The 17875-nt window shown below is 43.9% G+C and overlaps 1 protein-coding gene across 5 annotated transcripts in view; it reads right to left on the minus strand.

Moving 5' to 3' along the window:
* The window catches only part of LOC143214588 (A-type potassium channel modulatory protein DPP6), a 125349-nt gene that overhangs the window by 50603 nt on the left and 56871 nt on the right, over window positions 1-17875 (minus strand). Inside the window, exon 1 of one of the 5 annotated variants that reach the window (XM_076435812.1) lies at window positions 17087-17302. The exons of 3 other annotated variants lie outside the window; for them this stretch is intronic. The gene's annotated coding sequence lies outside the window, so the exon portion shown is untranslated. Of the gene's footprint in view, window positions 1-13268; window positions 14861-17086; window positions 17303-17875 lie in introns of those variants that run through there. One more of the 5 variants, XM_076435815.1, reaches the window with a different exon arrangement.

Here is a 17875-nt window from a genome sequence, read left to right on the forward strand (position 1 = left end):
GACGTCTGATATCGCTTGCTCGACCCACTAAAAATTCCTAACAACGTTATCTGGATGATCGCCCGAGAGCCACGAGCGCCTGCCATCCTCAAACAAGATCAATATGCTTCACGCTTTTTACTGGCTACGGCTCTAATCGGTGTAGAGTGGGCAGCAGGTGCACGTCCGCAAAGTTGTGCACGCGCAACAGTTCATTAAACGTCATACACCGAAAAGTTGCGGCCATAATAATCGCCTAATTAACGGGAAAGCTGCGATATCGAGAGTGTTCTCGCTTTATCGCGTTCGCTTCACGCCTGGTAGATTTTCCGAAATATATCGCCTTCCATTATTCATCGAACACTCGATTAAAAGCAAAACGCACGCAACGTTCATCTATATAACAACCAAGAGATTTTAAACGTACACTCGCGCGACTCGAGCCAATTTTTCTGAAATATCAGAGAGTAAAGAATTCTTTATTTTAGCCGCTCGGAAATGATATTTGACTTGTTTGCAAACCGCTCGGGACGTCGAGGAGGAACAAGAGAATCCATTAACAGGTTCGCCGGAATTAAAATTCAGTCGGGCAAGAAGAAGCTGTCGGTACCGCAAGCGCAAGAAAGCACTTTGTGTAAATAAATTAGGGGATGCAGTCCGGTCGAACGTTCCGCGAAGGAAATACGGGGTGAGCTAACGAATTTACGCGAAAAAGACAACCCGACCGGTAGAAAAAGGCAGGGCTGTGCCATGTTCCGCGTTCCTATTAATGAACGCCGGTATTCCAGCGTTCCGGAAGGCTGGCCGGCGTCGAGTCGCAGTGAAATATTTTCGAAACGGTAAAATTCCGAAGCGAGCCGCGTCGCTGTCGGTTTACAGGGCCGCGCCAGCTGAAATTAATGACCGGCACGTCGGCAATTGCGATCGGCCAACGACGACTGGAAACTGGATCGTTTCCGTTGGCATAATCCGCCGGTGTAACGCTCGACCCTTGTCTCCTCGTATCATGGTCCGCGCAAGTCTGCCCTCGACAATGGTTCCCTTCAACGAGCACAGAAATGCATGGGGTTGTTTGAGAATTTACCAATTTCAGTGGAACAGTACTGTTTAGGTCAGACAACGGCCTGAATTTCATTTCGGGAATTAATGTCTACTTATTGGACTGTTTCAAATGTTCGTACTTCGTGTACGTCGTCATAATACGCACTGTACAATTAATTTATCTTTAAGAAGGACGTGATGGGTTTAATCAGACATTCAAAAGTGAATTTTTCCATATTCAGGAACGTAGAGAATTTATTTGTGGTTACTGCATTCCTACCAGCTTTTGTAATATCGCGAGCATAAAGCTCGCGGGTTTGTTGAGCTTTAAGTAGAACATGACCATCTAGACTAGTCACCAGAGGCTACATTCAACTTCTTGTTCCTGGAGCGTTCTACTTTATTTAATTAATCCATAAACACTTCTTACGTTTCATATTCCGTTTTACTTGTATCCAGGATCTCCACGGCATTCGCAAATGGAATTATACCGCCTTAGTCGGCCATTAAACATTGGTATTAACACTTGCAAAAGGTATAGCCACTTTCAACCAGTTTATACATCTCTGTAAGATTATGCTACAGAACTAAGTCTAGATGTTGATTTAAATGGCTGAACGGCGGAGTGCCCACCGCAACGAAAAATCCCTAGTCTTCAAATTAGACGAGAGCAACGTGCAAAATAACTCCCGTGTGGGAATTCCGAAGATTCCATTAGCCTGATCTATTTGGCGACGCTCTGTCAGCTTTCGAAATTTCGTTCACCGGCGCACTGGTGCACGTCCCGTCGTCTCAGTTAATGAAATAAACGCGATAGAATTGAATTATCGAGGAGAGCGGGTCGACGTGTGCGCGCGCGAGTTCCGAGCTCGTTCCCGAAAATCTTTCGAAAAGGTTTCGAAAAATCGCGACGCAGAGGGAGAGAGAGAGAGAGAGAAAGAGAGAGGTGAAAATTACTCGTGTTACTCGCGCGTTCAATGTTAAGGATATTCTGGAGGTATATAAAAAGGCAACAAAATTTTTGAAAATTTAACAAGATATAATTGTTACTAAATTAATGCAATTACCAACGTTTGGGTTCGATTCACTGCACCGTTTAAGAATTATAGCAACTTAAGGTTTGCACATTTTAACACGTCTTCTTATGGAGAATTCATAAAATTCCACTTGAAACCCTATTTAAACATTGAAGAAACGCAACTAGAAACTCCAGTTTTTTAAAATATGTAGTAAAAATTATGTAATTAATTATGTTCAAAATTTATTAGGATTCACTCAACAGTTACAGAGCAAAAAAATTATAAACTGTCACAAAACGTCAGATTTATCGTGTTGTCTCTCACTAGCATGGAAACGCGACAAGTGTAGACCACTGAATATAGCTACAGAGGGTACAGTACTTGCAAAAGTTTAATGCAAAATATACTCATGAATGGCTTTCATTGCCATGTATTGATGGATTTCGAATTTCTTGTACTTTTGTCTCCCATTGTACCTCCAGAACATCTTCAACTTTATTTTCACTTTTCCAGCGGATGTATATTCTCGTTAGAACAGCTGCATCTTCATATTTCGCCGGGCGTCCCGTTTTATTGAGGAATAAAGCTTCATTTCTACCGTTCCACTGGATATTCTCGCGAACTACCAATGGAATCCGCGATGTAGACGCTTCGCCCTACTCTTCGACACAAATGTCCCATCCATTCGCTGCATTTTTCCCTGCCCGTTTTGTTCGGAGAGTGTCGGTAAACATTAATCCCGGCAATATCGAGTCCGGCATGCACAGCCTCATAAACAAATCGCTAGAAATTGATTTTTCTTGTTTACGTAGAACGTGACCCTCTTTTACCGGCCGCGTGTATGAAATTCTTTGTCAAGGTATATTGGCGCCATCCTGCTCAAATTTAGAGAATGAAATCGATTCGGTCGTTCATCGTGCCCGCGTTGCAGCAATGTCGCGTTTCGTTCCGCTTCGATAAAACCAGATTGCTCTGATCAGACGCTAACTTTCTGGTCTGGGCGAAGATCGTTTGCCCACAATTTATAGCACTGTATCTCAATATGCAGCGGCAAGTTTACGTTGCAACTTGTACGCAGCGCGAGAATCCCTCTCTCGAGCCCACAAACCGTGGAAGTTTGCAGATACACATCACGGACGTCTGCGGGCGCATTTAGCAACGCATAAATCGTGGACAGCCGCGTCGTAAATCGGCGTATTTCATAAATCGCGGATCATAGACGGCCATTCGATGCCAATAAATACTTCAGAGCCCGATATACCGTCGCGTCGACGGGGACAAAATAGCGAACGTCAAAGGATATTTCGAACTGACAGTGGTATAGCTCCGCGAGTGGTCAGCCGGGCAGAATTTTCTCCGGCTTTTTATTCGAGACACCGTTCCGGGGAAGATAGTAGACCAACGCACGCGATATTTCATCAATTCCTCTGCACGTCTACCTTCCTGGAATCCGAGCTACCCACAGGGTGTATATTTACGATGTTTGCTTACAAACGGAAGCAGGATGGATGAATCCTAGACGGCTTAGCTTCGATTTTCGAGGGTAAACTGGCCCCGTGCCAAGAAGAGCCATTCGGGATCCATACTGTCTGGCGTTCGAGCTAGCTCTCTCCCGCTCTGCCTTGGTATCTCTCTCTTTTCGGTTCTTTGACGTCGACGGACCAGCGAAATAAAAAGCGTCCAGAAAAGCTGGCACGGAGAGAGGAGAGAAAAGTTTGCTCGACTGTTGTTCTTCCGTCGTTAATTTCCTTTCGATGGCCTCGCCGGTTTATTAACATCGTTACCGTTATCTGTCTCTCTCTCTCCTGTTTCCCAATATTCCGCTCTTTAAACATCCAACGAGGCCTTCGAGTTACGTACGGACTTTACAAGTGTTTGATTATAATTGAATGGGAAAAATTCATGTATGTTGAAGTCTATTTTACGAAAGCTGTAATACTAATTGTAGAAAATCGTGGATTTCGTTGTGGAAATTGCTTATATTTGTAGTATATAAATGTCTGTATTATAAGTATTTAACGGTTTTACACACACACACACAAATGAAGTTCTTTAATATACTCTCTTTCTATATTCACTCTACCTCTTATTCTGTTCTCACTAGATGTGTATATCTCTATTACTGTTCTCTATGTATATATCTCTCTACGGCTCACTGTTCTCTACTGAATACATTTCACTACTACCGAATCGCACATCGGTCACAGCCCATACTATTTACCTAGAGTGTCGACTCATACAACACAACACAATACCATAGACAAACAGTCATATAGATATGACATTCAACTCATAATTCCAACACTAATACAAATACGGACACAGCAGAAAGATGTTGTTCAGGTACACAACGTCGGAAACAGAGCCGCCGAAGCTCGCCGAAGAAACGTACGAAGGTAAGCCGTGGCGAAGTTTATCGAACATCTCGCCAAATTGATCCTTCAACCCTTATTATCTTCGTCTGCATTAATTAACTATCATCGGGATAGAGACCCGCGCCGAACACGCTTACGCTCGCGTTCCTCCAGCCTCCGAACGCAATTTCCAACTTGCACCTGAAACTTTCCCGTTGGTTCTCCACCCTCACACTTTTCCTATTAGATCCACACCCCTATCCCCGGCCCGAAATACCTCGGTAAACAGCAGCTCCGCGGAACCGCTGTTCCCCGAAGTTCGGAAAGCTTTCCATTTCGCGAAACGTTGTCTGTTGACGCACCGATCGATACGCGTTACGTCGCGCTAAACCCGACCAACGACAGTCCAGTTTTGTCCCGCTACTGTCCCACTGTCCCGTCGCCATTTTTAACTCCGAGACACTCGCCGAAAAACTGACGCGAAACAGGCCAAACCGATTGTATTAATCGCTGCCCTGGGAATGCAATTTTCTGATTAGAATCATCGGCATTTTTTTGGAAACTTGGTACTTTGGAAATTGAGTGGACTTGAAAATCAATGCCCCATCGAAGGCGAAAACGTTCCATTTTGTTCCAACCCTGAAAGTTCTACGACATGTGCACGCGTGCTCCAGTTTTCGTTGGCTGCACCCCATTTTTGCGTGTCCCGGCCGCGAGACAATTCGCTTCCGGAGGATTTTCCCCTCTCTCCTACTCTCTCGCTCTCTCTCCACGGCGTAACCTCGCTTTTTGTACCCCTTCCCCACGTCTCCTTCAGGTTTTTTTCGTATCGAGAATAAAGCGAGGATAATTATTGTGCGGCTTGAAAACGTTTAGCTCCGGGGTGGTTTTCCTTCCACCCCCGTTGCGTTTTCTTCTGTGCTCTTAAATTCGCGTGGTTTTAATAGGCGTGGATCGTCGGGGAGGTTTAATTGCTGGGAATTCGCGGGCTGAGGATCCGAGGAAAGGTTTGTCGGGGATTTGTGGATCGTGAACGTTCAAGCGAACGACCCTCCGTGCTATAATAAAGATTTCAGCGCTGATTGTTTCGTGGTTCGTTGCTGTGAGCCTCTATCTGCGTTAATGCTCGTCCATTTCGTATCGCGAATTTCCCATAGAGGGTTTAATATCATTCAGAAAGGATGTGGTGCGTCGGAGACGTGAGTTAGATTGTAAGTAGAACGTGATAGCCATAGTCGGGCACTTTGTGTTTCTCAATTCATCCTTTAAAGGATTTATTTTCCAATTACAGTCAATATGATAGGGTAAGGTTGCTCATGTCGTACCAGTGCTTAAGTCGTACCACTTGAATTTTGAACGAACCAGCCTTAATGTAAATTCTGTCATCAAGTAATGTTATTTCAATTTTCTTACAATTTTCTGCATATGTTTGGCAGTGAATCTTGCAAGTAAATTATTGATAAAATTATGTTCCTTATTAAATATAAATTCAGTAGAATTTAGAATCGTTTGGTCGAAACGAAATCGTATTCATTTTATTCAGTTAAATTTAACTTTTGCCGTGTCTTAAGTCGTGCCCATATGAGATTCCTAAGTCGTACTTCCTCGTCAGTCGAAATAACGTCAACGTAGCATTAAGAAAACATAAAAAATGCGGCAAATAAAAGAAACGCAGTAATTAATAAAAAGGAATTGGCATTAAAAATTAAAAAGAAGGAAAGCGATTGGTTTTGTTTTATTTTTGGAGAAGATCGGAAGGAGAACATGATTCAATGCTTGAAATGCAAATCATGGGTGCACGATGTATGCGCCAAACAGATTAATGAAAAATACGTTTTAATTATTATTGTTGCTTAATTGAATTCTTAGGTACGACTTAGGAAACCGGTTCCTTTAGTCGTACCGATGTAAGCTCCTAACGATTTAGTTTATTTCACGTGAAAGCATATAGATTTTCTAATTTCGTTATAATAAATAACAACAATGTTAACACAAGTTTTGAATAACACATTTAACTTCCATTTATTTGATAATCAACATCCACAGATCTTTCTAATTTCGTGTATATATCGCAACAGGACTGGGAAGTCACTTTGTAGATACAGCGTGTATAACTAGAAGCTAATGACGGCTCTCATCGAGTACCTATCCTTTGTATTGGCCCAGATTATCGGTTTCCGAGGTCGCGCGCCACAAGTACCTCGATAAGTCGAGTGCCTTTGCTTCTATCTTCCATTCGAACCGGGAATATCGTAATGTCGGGGCGATATTCGATACGAGAGGGTTCTACACGAGCATCCCTATGGCTCGTTCATCCCCCACGTTCTCGGAACGGGAAGATCGAACTTCAAGATGGCGGATTACCGGCTTCCGCAGCAACACGCTGCTTTCGTCGCTTATCCTTCGTCTCTTTTCTTTTGAATTACGAGCCCCCTTTCTCATCCGGCACTATGAAAATCGTGAAATACTGTAATGTTTCTTTCGTCTTATCGAAACTGTTTCGGAATTGTTTTCTGCAATCGTGGTGCCGATTTGTGTACCCAACGCAGTGGAAATATTTCGTCACGGTGACTAGAAGCAGAATTTGTCGCCTTGCAAAGCTTTGAGGAGATCCTTGATCGCGAGAAGTAGGACAATTAAGAAGAACCCCGAGGACACCTCCGTTTATCTCGTATATTCCCGGATTTAATTAGCTGCCGTACAACAGCGGGGTCCGCGCATCGAATTTTAAATCGGATTGGAGATTCGCAGAGCTTTGAGAGACAGTACACTGGTCGGTATCACGTAGCAACAGTACGGGAAAGCGCGGATCGCGGACGTGACTACTGTCACATTAAACAATTTACAGGGGCACTGTAAGAATAGAACTTCATTATCCGAGAATAGACAGGGACCAAGGTGTAACAGACTATACTACGGATGTTTATGCAAATCAAGGACTATTGTCGCCTGGAGACACTGGTACGAAACAAAAGTCGCTTCTATGCTGAATAAACTATGATAACGTCGGGAGACAATGCTGTTCAAGACGAATTAATCTCGTTACTCTGATTAGCTCGGAAGATAAACGCGTCTGACCAGCGCAACGGAGATTCTACTTAAGCCCGCAGATCCTGAGTTATGTGATTCTTATTCTTCACGGGTGTCTTCTTCCCGGACAATTTAAGAATTGTGTGCTTCAACCGAGTGTGCTGATTTTTTTCGCGTTCATCAGGTTATGGAGATAATCGCATTTTACCACGATTTTCTTAGCTCGCTTTCTTGTCTGTCTGTTCGGTAAAAATTTTGCAATTGATTTTGAACTAAATTCCCGATGAGCTGCAGACGTGAAATTTCAAACATAGCTCAGAACTGGATGACAATGCAATATTAAAAAAATTTTTTTTAAAAAGCCTATGCGTTTAGAAGATATAAACTATTAAATTTAACCGTTACACCTCCCCGCGCGACATCGGTAGTACGTGATCGCGTTCAGCGATCCCCACTCCGTGCGACAGCGCTCCCTACTCCACTAGGCGTTCCCACTCTGACAATAGTTCACCTAAGTCACTACCAATTTTATTGCACTGCAAATGACATGAACTGTTGTGTGAGTTACTCTCTACACTCGTTTTACTACGTTTCGTTTTAAATCTTACAAGTATTTTCATAGCTATTAAAAATTCACAACCACAAATTTTCAGGACTATCTGTATGGAGGGAGGAAACTGTACGGGGCTAGGAAAAATTATTTTATACTTTTTAGTCCGTTTTAAATCGTGGTATATTAAAATTTTTTTTATTTAAATAATTTCAGTTGTGTATATGAAAAAATATGCAAACATATTTCACTGTATGTAGCAGTGTTAGGTGAAACGTATATGGGTTTTATTTCATCCCTGTATGGCAGCTGCTGGTAGTTTCTACTTACATATTACTTTACTTAACACCTTTGCAGTCTGAACATCTACGAACACAGACTAATTCTACTTTATAAATACTTGTTAACTTTATATGTGAAATTATCGTGACCTACATACGGGAAATGGTAATGAAACCGCGTTAAAAAGTTGTGTCCACGAGGATGAATTGTGAAACGTAACGCTATATTGTGAAATGAAGGATGGTGTATCTATGAGGACGAAATTTGCGGAGCGTTTCACCGCGTTAATTTATTCGGCGACCCATTTTCCCCGTCGATTTCCAAACATGGCGACATTCGTTGGGACTCGGGAACAGTCTGCGTCGGAAGACAGACGAGCTCGGGTTGAAATGCAACGGGGAAACTTTCGACGCCCGCGAGACCAAACCGACAGTAACTCCGTTAATTTTTTTCCCCGTGACCCACCCCCACTTTCACCGAATTTCAGCGAGAGAAATCGGTGCCAAGTCGCGGAACGAACGCCTGGAACGATTGTCGGCGAAATGAAAGGGGTTTTTCAGTTTGGCAACGGATTCCATTGTCGTCGGTCCGGTCCATGGGACAGAAATAAATACTCCCGTAGACAAAAGCGTGTAAAAAGGGTGGAAATCTTTATCATCGCGGCTAGAACCCGGTGAATCCTACAGAAAACTCGTCCGCCCCGACTCTTCAAACTAAAAATCCAGAGAAAGGTTGTCAGAAATTTCTGAGGTAAAATATTCCGTCCAAAAAATTGTAAAACGAACATTTTCATTACACGATCCTGCTAATGTCGAAAGATGAGTCCATCTTTTCCACCACTGGTATGAATTCTTCCACAAATATTGAAAAATAAAACCCAATGTTGTATTCACGATTTAAATAAATTATTTTTCACACGTATTGAAAGTGTCAATTTAAAAAAGCAGGTATGTGTTCGTCGATAAAGTTTAATCCGTCCGTAAATTCTGGCAACCAATAACAATAGCGTGTTCCCGATTTGTACAATTAATTGTGTCCACAGAGTTCACAGCAAATTTTCATTTGGCCGTGTCGGTGTCGGTGGCGAGCTACCCTTAATTTGGCGAGCCACCCTCGGGGACAATTAATTCGAATTCACTCGGCAATTTTATTTAACGAAGATCAATTATAGTAGATAATTTAAACCGTGGTAGCTTACGATCGTAATTAAGCGCTGCTCTAATTCCGAATTTCGAGTCGTCCCGAAATTCCTTCGTTTAGAGGGTTAGCGGAAAAAGCCGGCGACCTGGTCCGCCTCGCCTTTTTCCAGCCGCGCCGCATTCTCCGGCACGACACAGAGAGGACAAAAACAGAACGACGAGACTTTCCGCATGAGAGCATGTGTTCCACTCGACATCCGTTCTCTTCCACCCTCGCGCAACCACCCCCTCGTTCCAACCCCCTCTCCGGTTTCCTCTCGTCCTCTCTCGTTCGACGCGTCCTCCTTGCACGGCGAGCACACAGCCGATTCTTGCGCGCCGCTCGCGCGGCATAAGCGGCCTTGCTGAATGCCGCTCTTCTACGACTACTCGCCCGGACAATTCCTCTTTCGAGACGGTCCCCGAGGCGTGTGCACAAACCCAATGAAACGTCGCCGCTGATCCCTTACGAAACACCACCGGACGTTTCGCCATTCCAATTAATAAACCACCTGAGGGTAGCTGCTAGACGAGTCTACGAAATTTTGCATCCGATACTGGAAATGTCGAACCATGAGATTAATATAACAAACATATGTTGAATAGGACAAACAAGGCTCACTCCTGAACATATCCTACCAGGATTGTCCAAGTCAAACCGATCAATCTAAATCAGCCCTTAATCACACATCTGGACACCGACTCAGGAACCAGCCCTTCGATTAATAGATTAAATCACCCTCGTCTATCACGCACCCCAGATCGTTACACAAAAAATTCTGCTGTCACTCTCTGTATTCCATTAACCCCTTGCCCTGGATCTACCCCTTTCTCACGAAACACTGAAGCGCCTATACGAGTTTCACTTTCGCCGCCGTTGTTTCGGCGATCAGAGTCATCTTTGGAAGTCGGTGAAGCGGTGTCGGCTTTCATTTCCTCCTAAGGAACCGCTGACTCCGTCGGTTGATGGTTGACAGGCCACTGAAAGGCCGGAAGTCGGCCTCCTTTTCACGCGGCTCGTTATTGATATCGTGGCGTCATCGGGTGATGCCTCGGCCCCTCTCACTCTATATCACTCTCTCGCTCTCTTAGCCGTTTAGTCAGCGTTTCGGGAGAATCGAGCAATTAATCACGTGCTCGACCGTGCGGCCAGATACCCAGCATCCCTTGGCATCGTCTTCCGCGAGCCCTATTGTCATCGATACGGCCGCTTCATTACGATGCGTCAGCCTGGTGTCGCGAGCTTTTCGATTAGCGAGCTCGTCGAGCGAAATTGGAGCTTTCTCATAAGCTACTTCACGAGAAACTGGTCGTTTCTCGTTGCCACCGCTGGGAATTTCGTTCGAAATCGATCAGGACATAGCGCATATCAAATTAGGGGAAGTTTGAATCATCATTTCGCTGATATAACAGTTTTTGCCTTTAAGTGTACGTTTTCGTTGACATCGTCCCACAGCTGAATTGGTTAGTTTTGGTGGAAGACAATATTGTTCAAAATGAAACACGATATAGTGCTGTTGAAATTCGAAGGGGGTTCATGTCGTAATTTCGTAATATTTGCTTACCTCCTGTACCCGGACAATTGTTTACGTAACCGTATTGTGGAGTTTAGTCAGCAGAACACCATCGACAATATTTACAAACACTGGCCGAAGTGGAAAGAGCATGTTACGAACAGACAAGTTAAGCAAACCTCAATAGCGTGCGTTCGACGAGCTTTCATGAAAACTTCTCATCGAAAAGTTTCACTTCACATTGTCCATTTGCATTAGCACTAAAAGTCAATACGGCGCTGTTTTGTAGCATCGATTTTTTTTTCATATAGGTTACTGGTGCATTTTATCACTGGCATCCGACAAAGTTCCGCTAAATCAATAACTTTTTACTGCTTTTAATGGTTGAAACATAAAATTTTCCTGTAGATGCAGATTTCGTTGTGAACACTAGTTGCAAGTAGAATAAATCGAAAATGGTCAGAAAAAGAGTAAAAATTCGTTTGAAACTGTTTGAAAAGCGTGGCGAGCAGAAGTTGCGCATTCGAACTTGCGAATGGCAATTAGCTTTATCGAAAAGGCCAGACAGAATGTTTACTAGCCGCGGTATCGTGTCGAATACATCACGGAATAAATTTCGCGGCGGCAGAATCCAGACAGCGTGCCAGCAGCCAACGGTACACGCGAAAGTTCAGCGTGCGAGTCTGTGATACATCGATCTGTTTGTGCCGTTCGTTTCCCGTCAGTGATATGGCACTTCATTATACGGAACGACACGCTCCGTTGAGTTTTCCAATCACGACAGAGACGCGGCACCGACAAGGAACTTGCGGAGATTTACATGTTTCGTTATCGCGGCGCGGCGCAGCGAATAAAAAAGAGAGTCGTGCCTGACAATGTCCCGGATACCTGATCCGCTTTAATATCGCAGACAGTAAACTTTGTTAGGCACCACGCCGGGAAAAATAACCGGTGATGCTTCCTCGGAAGCTTCGCCTAACGATAGAAAAAAATTCGAGGTCCCCGTAGACTATGACAACGTAGTTAACATGAAAATTACGTCGGAATATCAAGCACCATTTTATTATGAATATTCGCAGACAATTAATTACGCGAGCAAATTTTCGTTTCACCATTTTAAGGACGAATTTAGTACGCTTCCAAGAAAAGGGTACAGTTGAAAGTTTCAGTTTCAACTATACACCGTATAACACCTCAAAAGGTAAAGAGGCTCATGCATTATTCCCTGTTATCACTCGGCCTGGCATTAATTATACATGCGGATGCGTTTCGAGCGCCGTTTACCTTCGTCGGGACCGATTAAGCGGATTTTAGCGATCAGATATTAATAATGACGATCGTATTCATAGTCACGTATCTCTTGAGCGATATTACACGTTGATCGGCTTATCGAAAAATTTTCGGATGGCTACCGAAACATCCAAAACATGTTTTGAAAACTATTTCTTCCAAAATTCACAAGATGCTTAAGAGAGACAGAGAGGAAATCCCTCTCTCTCTCTTCTTCAGCTCGCAGAAACTTCGTTTTTCCGCATGATCGCGGCGCACAGTGGTCTAGATTGAAGAAGTTGGTGTCATTTTGTTATAACTTTTGAACTATTAGAGATGTCGCAATGAAATTTTCACCAGAAATATTAAAAAATTAGTAATTCTTACCTGGAGATAATTAAATATTTTTTGCATTTGTTAAACAATAATTTTTACTAACTTTTCATTGATATTTTTTAAGACATTTTGGGACATTTGATCAGTTACGCAAGCGAAACTCGTCGCGAAGTAACATCGACAGCTTTGAACAATGATAACTTGCAAAGTAGGGGGAGGTCGGACAATATTCTGGCACAATTATATACGGGAAAGAATGCTGAAAATGATCGAATTTGTTATAAAACAAGCCTTTCCAGGGTTCTCTAGATATTCCTTGTCAAATGTAAACAATTCGGCCAATTTTTTTATTTCATTGAATATTAATTTTTAACATATTGTGAACAATAACTTTTAGTGTCGATGTTAATTTTGTAACACAAAAGAGTACACTTGATCGTAAACAAAGAAGAAATAAGAAATATTGAGTGGTGTGATCAGGGCACCTCGAAGAAGATAAGCAATTTTCTTGGTGAAAAGTACTATCTCTAAATGTCTACCTTTCGTCCTAATTACAATTCTTGGTAAACTGCATTAATTTTTTCATTTTCGAGGTTGATTGACATTTAGGAAGCAATACAACTTTGTTAGAAATCGATATGAGAAAGTTGATTTTTCAGCTAAATGACACCAACTTCTTCGATCCGGACCACTGTGCGGCGGCGTGCGCCGTTTACCTTTCGCAATGCCGAAACTTTCTCGAAGAAGTTCCATTGTTTACAACGAGCCGGCGCGGTGGCCGGGTCCGTGTCGACAGGCGTCTTCTCGAAAGATCCACACGATATCCGTGCCGTCGGGTAAAGTCAAATTCCGAATGGTCGGTGGCCGTTTCCACGAGACGTGCGCTGTTTTCGAAACTGGGCTGGAAATTCCATTAGGTCGCTATCTCGACGAGCAAAGGAGCCGTGTTTACGTTCTCCTTTTCGTCGCGTTCTTTTTTTTTTGTTCCTCGTCTTGTGTTCTCATCAGCGCGGAGCGCCAAAGCCGGATAAGCCGACCGGTGGTTAAAAAGGTGGCCAAGGAACCCGGGCCACTTCCGTTTTTCAATTTGCCCGGTCCCCTTTCCCGCTGTCCGTCTCGATTAGAGGACTCCGACTTGCAAATTGCAATCTCTGCTCCGCCCCGTTGTCCTTTGCCTCGGAAACCTGGCCCTTCCGCGAATGTCGCTTCCATTTTTCATCCTCGCTGAGCCGCAAGCTATCAGCCCGTTGGGAACGAAAGTGGGGACATCTGTTCCCTTCTAACGAATGTGTTGCGCCACGAAATTGGAGAATCACTAAATTATACGCGAGAATAGTCTACTTTTGATATGTTGTGACTATCGCATCGTGTGATATGCTCTGCACCGATTTCCCAGTTATTTGAGGTTTTCCACCTGAGGACAAGCAGCGCTGCTATCCGTTCGCAGGCTCAGCCGGTTCCAGAATAGACGGCAGCGACGGAAATATTGATAGGCTGGCCGCTGCCAAGAATGTCACGGCTAAGCACGCGGACAAAATGCCGGATCGTGTCGGTATCGCGTCCACTAGATTTTTTCGCGGTTCTTTCTCAATGGAGGAACGATTCGCGCTTGTCGCCGGACACGTGCCTCTATCTATAGCCTCTATCTCTCGCAGCCGTTCTCACGCCGCCCCCGCGTCGACAGAGATAGATTCGAACGCGTATATTTAGCGGGACGCTCGGTTTTTCGGGGAGGAGCGCGCGGGGAACGGATAGACAAACATCGCGGATTATTCATTGCACGCCGTAAATATCCCTCCAACAAGCGAAAAACCCCCGGGGCAAAAAATTATTCGAGCCGCACAGTCTTATCGGCCATTTTTCTTACTGAAAAAAAAACGAAACAAATCTGGTCGACCATACCGGGTTTCTCCACTTAAGTTTCACACCTCATCTATCCCTTTCTTATACTCCTTATGATCTCTTCAAAAACCCTACAATCCCAAAATCAAATTTCCCCACGGACTGAGGTAGATAACGAAAAACCACTTTCGCGGATTCGTATGCAACGCACCGATATCCATGGGAATCGCTAAACGATTATCGAAATCAAAATTGGTATTGGCCAGCGTAATCAGGAATAAACGCGTATGCATAAACGTGATAGCATTACCGGAGTCGTATAAATAATTAATTGCCGTAATTCAATGAAATCGGGTGAAAGGAGCCCGGGGGCGATCGCGATCCGATTTACAATGAACTTTCTCGCCTGGTAACGGCACGTCGAATCGATAACGTCAGACATCTTTTTCGAGGCGAGCTTTTCCCCCCCCCCCCCCCCCGAGTTTCGTGGATCGTTTTACCGCGCGCGAGAGAGGGAGACAGAGAGAAAGAAGTGGTCATAAATCGCGTCGGTCGGCTTGGATTTAATATGCTTCGCGAAAACGATACGTCGCGTCGCAGGCGTGAAAACCGACCATTATAGCCTTTATCGGGACACCACCTGCTGGCAGCCGAAGATAGAACGCGACACGATCCCCAGACGATTTGCATAAATACCTGAAGTCCTAGGTCGTTCTCGGGCGAAAACTCGCCAATTACGCTGCGGCCACGCTCCCGGTTTCGACGAACCATTAATCGAGCCTCGAAGGAGGTGATTTGCGATCTAACCTTCATTCTCGGCACCGGGTGAAAAATTCCGGAAAGGAGAAACCGTGAAAAATGTCCGGGGATCGCGTGAAAAGCTGTCATCGACTAATTGCCGAGCTGTCGACACGTCGGGCCGGGAAAAGCGCGTTAAAAATGATTTTTACGACGGTTTTCAATAGCCAATTTCCGCGGAAAATTATATCCAGAGGGTCTCGTTTGGTTGCGTTCACTAAACTACGGCAAAAGTAGACGCTTGAACGAATTAAACATTTAATGCGACGAATTTCAATGTAAAATTCAATTCGGAGAGGGTTAAAGTGTCGACACGAAAATTCGCGTAAATAATTAATTAGTCAGCTGGTGCGGATAACATTTTTCAGATATCAACCCGCGCGGCTCGATTAAATATTCTTGATCCGCGTTCGTCGTGTTCGAACTAAATAGAAAAATAACGGTTCCCGCGATAAACACGGATCCTCGATCGTAAACGAGATTTCGCCGACACGATATCGATCTAAATGATTCGAAAGACAGCATTTTAATTCCCGAATCCCAGGGCATTTCATTGATTATCGAGGATCGTTCGTGGAATATAAAATTCCCGTCGAAATTGAATCGCGACCCCGATCCACCCCTTTCATACCCCTCTCTCACTCTCTTGCTCTCTCCCTTTGCTCTCAATAATCGATTCAGTATCGCAAATACGTTCGAATAAAATGACGCTGGAATCTGCACGAGTTTCCAATGCTCGGGCCGCATTAGCACGGAAAAGGGAAAAAAGGAGTTCCTTCAGAACGTTTTAACATTGTCCACGAATAAAACAGCACATCCGCAACGGAAATGATGCGTGAAATGTTCACAGTCGTTCCACGGAATTTCCCTTGATTTTGATCACTCCTAACGCAATTGTATTTTAAAATCATACTTGAATGTTCCGAAGTATCCAACATTCTCGTGGCCCAGAGGAGACATGAAATTTGTCGGTAATTTGATTACGGAGGAATACAGATTAAATCACGTGAGTTGACACCATCAAACTGAGGGGGCAACAATTACCCCTAAAATGATTCGAAAGTCTTGGAAGAAGCGACGAATTCGATTACCTCTAAAAAGCTTACTGCCAGGTCCGGGAAGTCGAGGCTTCCCTAACTTTCTTCGTGTTTAACGCTAATCATCGAGAGCCACTCGAAAAGTTGTGGATAAAGTTTGGCCCAGCGGCAACGTCGGCGGCAGCGTTCGATGGAAATTCAGTTCGCGGATTGCCTGGAGGCTTCGCCCTTCGAAAAGGGCGATTTAAGCGCGAGAAAACGAAGGGACGAGTCGAATTCGGTGACTCGATTGTGCACCAGGCTCCCGGAAACTCGTGGCGGAAGTTCCCCTTCTACTCTGGTTGGAACTCCGTGATCGACCGAGTGCGAGGAATTTCAATGCGTTCCGATCCGGTCTCGGCGCAACGCTCTATTTATTCGATGCTCTCGAAAAGCTCGGGATAGTCCGTGCCGAAGGCTTTATCGACACGATGAACCGTGTACGGTGCTGGTGCCTGTTCCAGGAACTTGCGACAAGATTTGTTAACGTTTAATGGAACTCGAGGACGCGCCGCGCTGGGACGAGGACGTTCGATGCAGTAGAACTCGAGGAAGGTGGACGAGAAGTGTTGGAATTCGAGGAAATTCGAAAATCTTGGAAAGAACTCGGTGAACTTGGAACTGAAAGAAAAATGAGTAACGAGCAGTCCTGCACGGGTCGTAAAGTTCTAATGTTCAGTTTATCATCCAAGAAGATTGATAATAAAGACTACGACGCGACGGTGGTAACGTTTAAAGTTTGCACGCAGTATTCGTTTCAATGAGAAGTTTTCACGGGGCATCTGTCGGCGCATAATTGTGATATAAACGAGCCTCACCGTTGCCAACGAGTCGGCGAGACTATCCCGCGGCGTTACCACCTCGTGCTTTTCGCTCCGGAGCTTTCGTTATTTCCAGGATGGCCGTGCTTTCGTAATGACATCGTGATCCGCCGATGAAAACACGGCGACGACGGTTGTTTTCGAACAGGCTTTCCAACGTTTCACTATTTCCGCGCACCTTCGAACAGATTGTGAAAGAGAAACCGGAGAACTTCGAGAGACGACGATTCAGAAGCTGAGGACGCGGAGCTGGGACAGAAATCGAATAAGAAAATTCCATAACGAAAACAATCCTCTACTGGATAAAAGCGGTTGAGATACCAGTATTTATTATTTAAGACAAACGAAACATAGATATTCATGCGATGAAATGTTAGTAAATTAGAAAATAAAAATGTTCGATATTAACTATTGGTTAACGTATGAAAAACAAATTTCACGTTTATTAATATATGAAGTATCACAAATTCTAGTGAATTGGAAGTAAAAGTACGACGTTCAGGGACCCTAACTGTTATAACCAAAAAGAAAAAAAGTCATGGAATAACAAGTATTTCGTCGACTAAAATCGTATTGGTTACAAATAAGGATTATAAGTAACCAACAATTTTTTCTCTTGTTGGTAAATGTTATCGTTGAGAGACATTCATTTCGATCACTTATAACAGTTATCAATTAGAGAAAAGTTATCGATGTTATTGAAATTTGTAACAGTTATTATTAAATAGTACAAATTTCAAATGGTAGACAATCAATTATTTCATAAATTTTTTATTCATAAAATTA

This window comes from Lasioglossum baleicum, chromosome 12 (assembly GCF_051020765.1).
Source record: "Lasioglossum baleicum chromosome 12, iyLasBale1, whole genome shotgun sequence".
Classification (NCBI taxonomy): Eukaryota; Metazoa; Arthropoda; class Insecta; order Hymenoptera; family Halictidae; genus Lasioglossum; species Lasioglossum baleicum.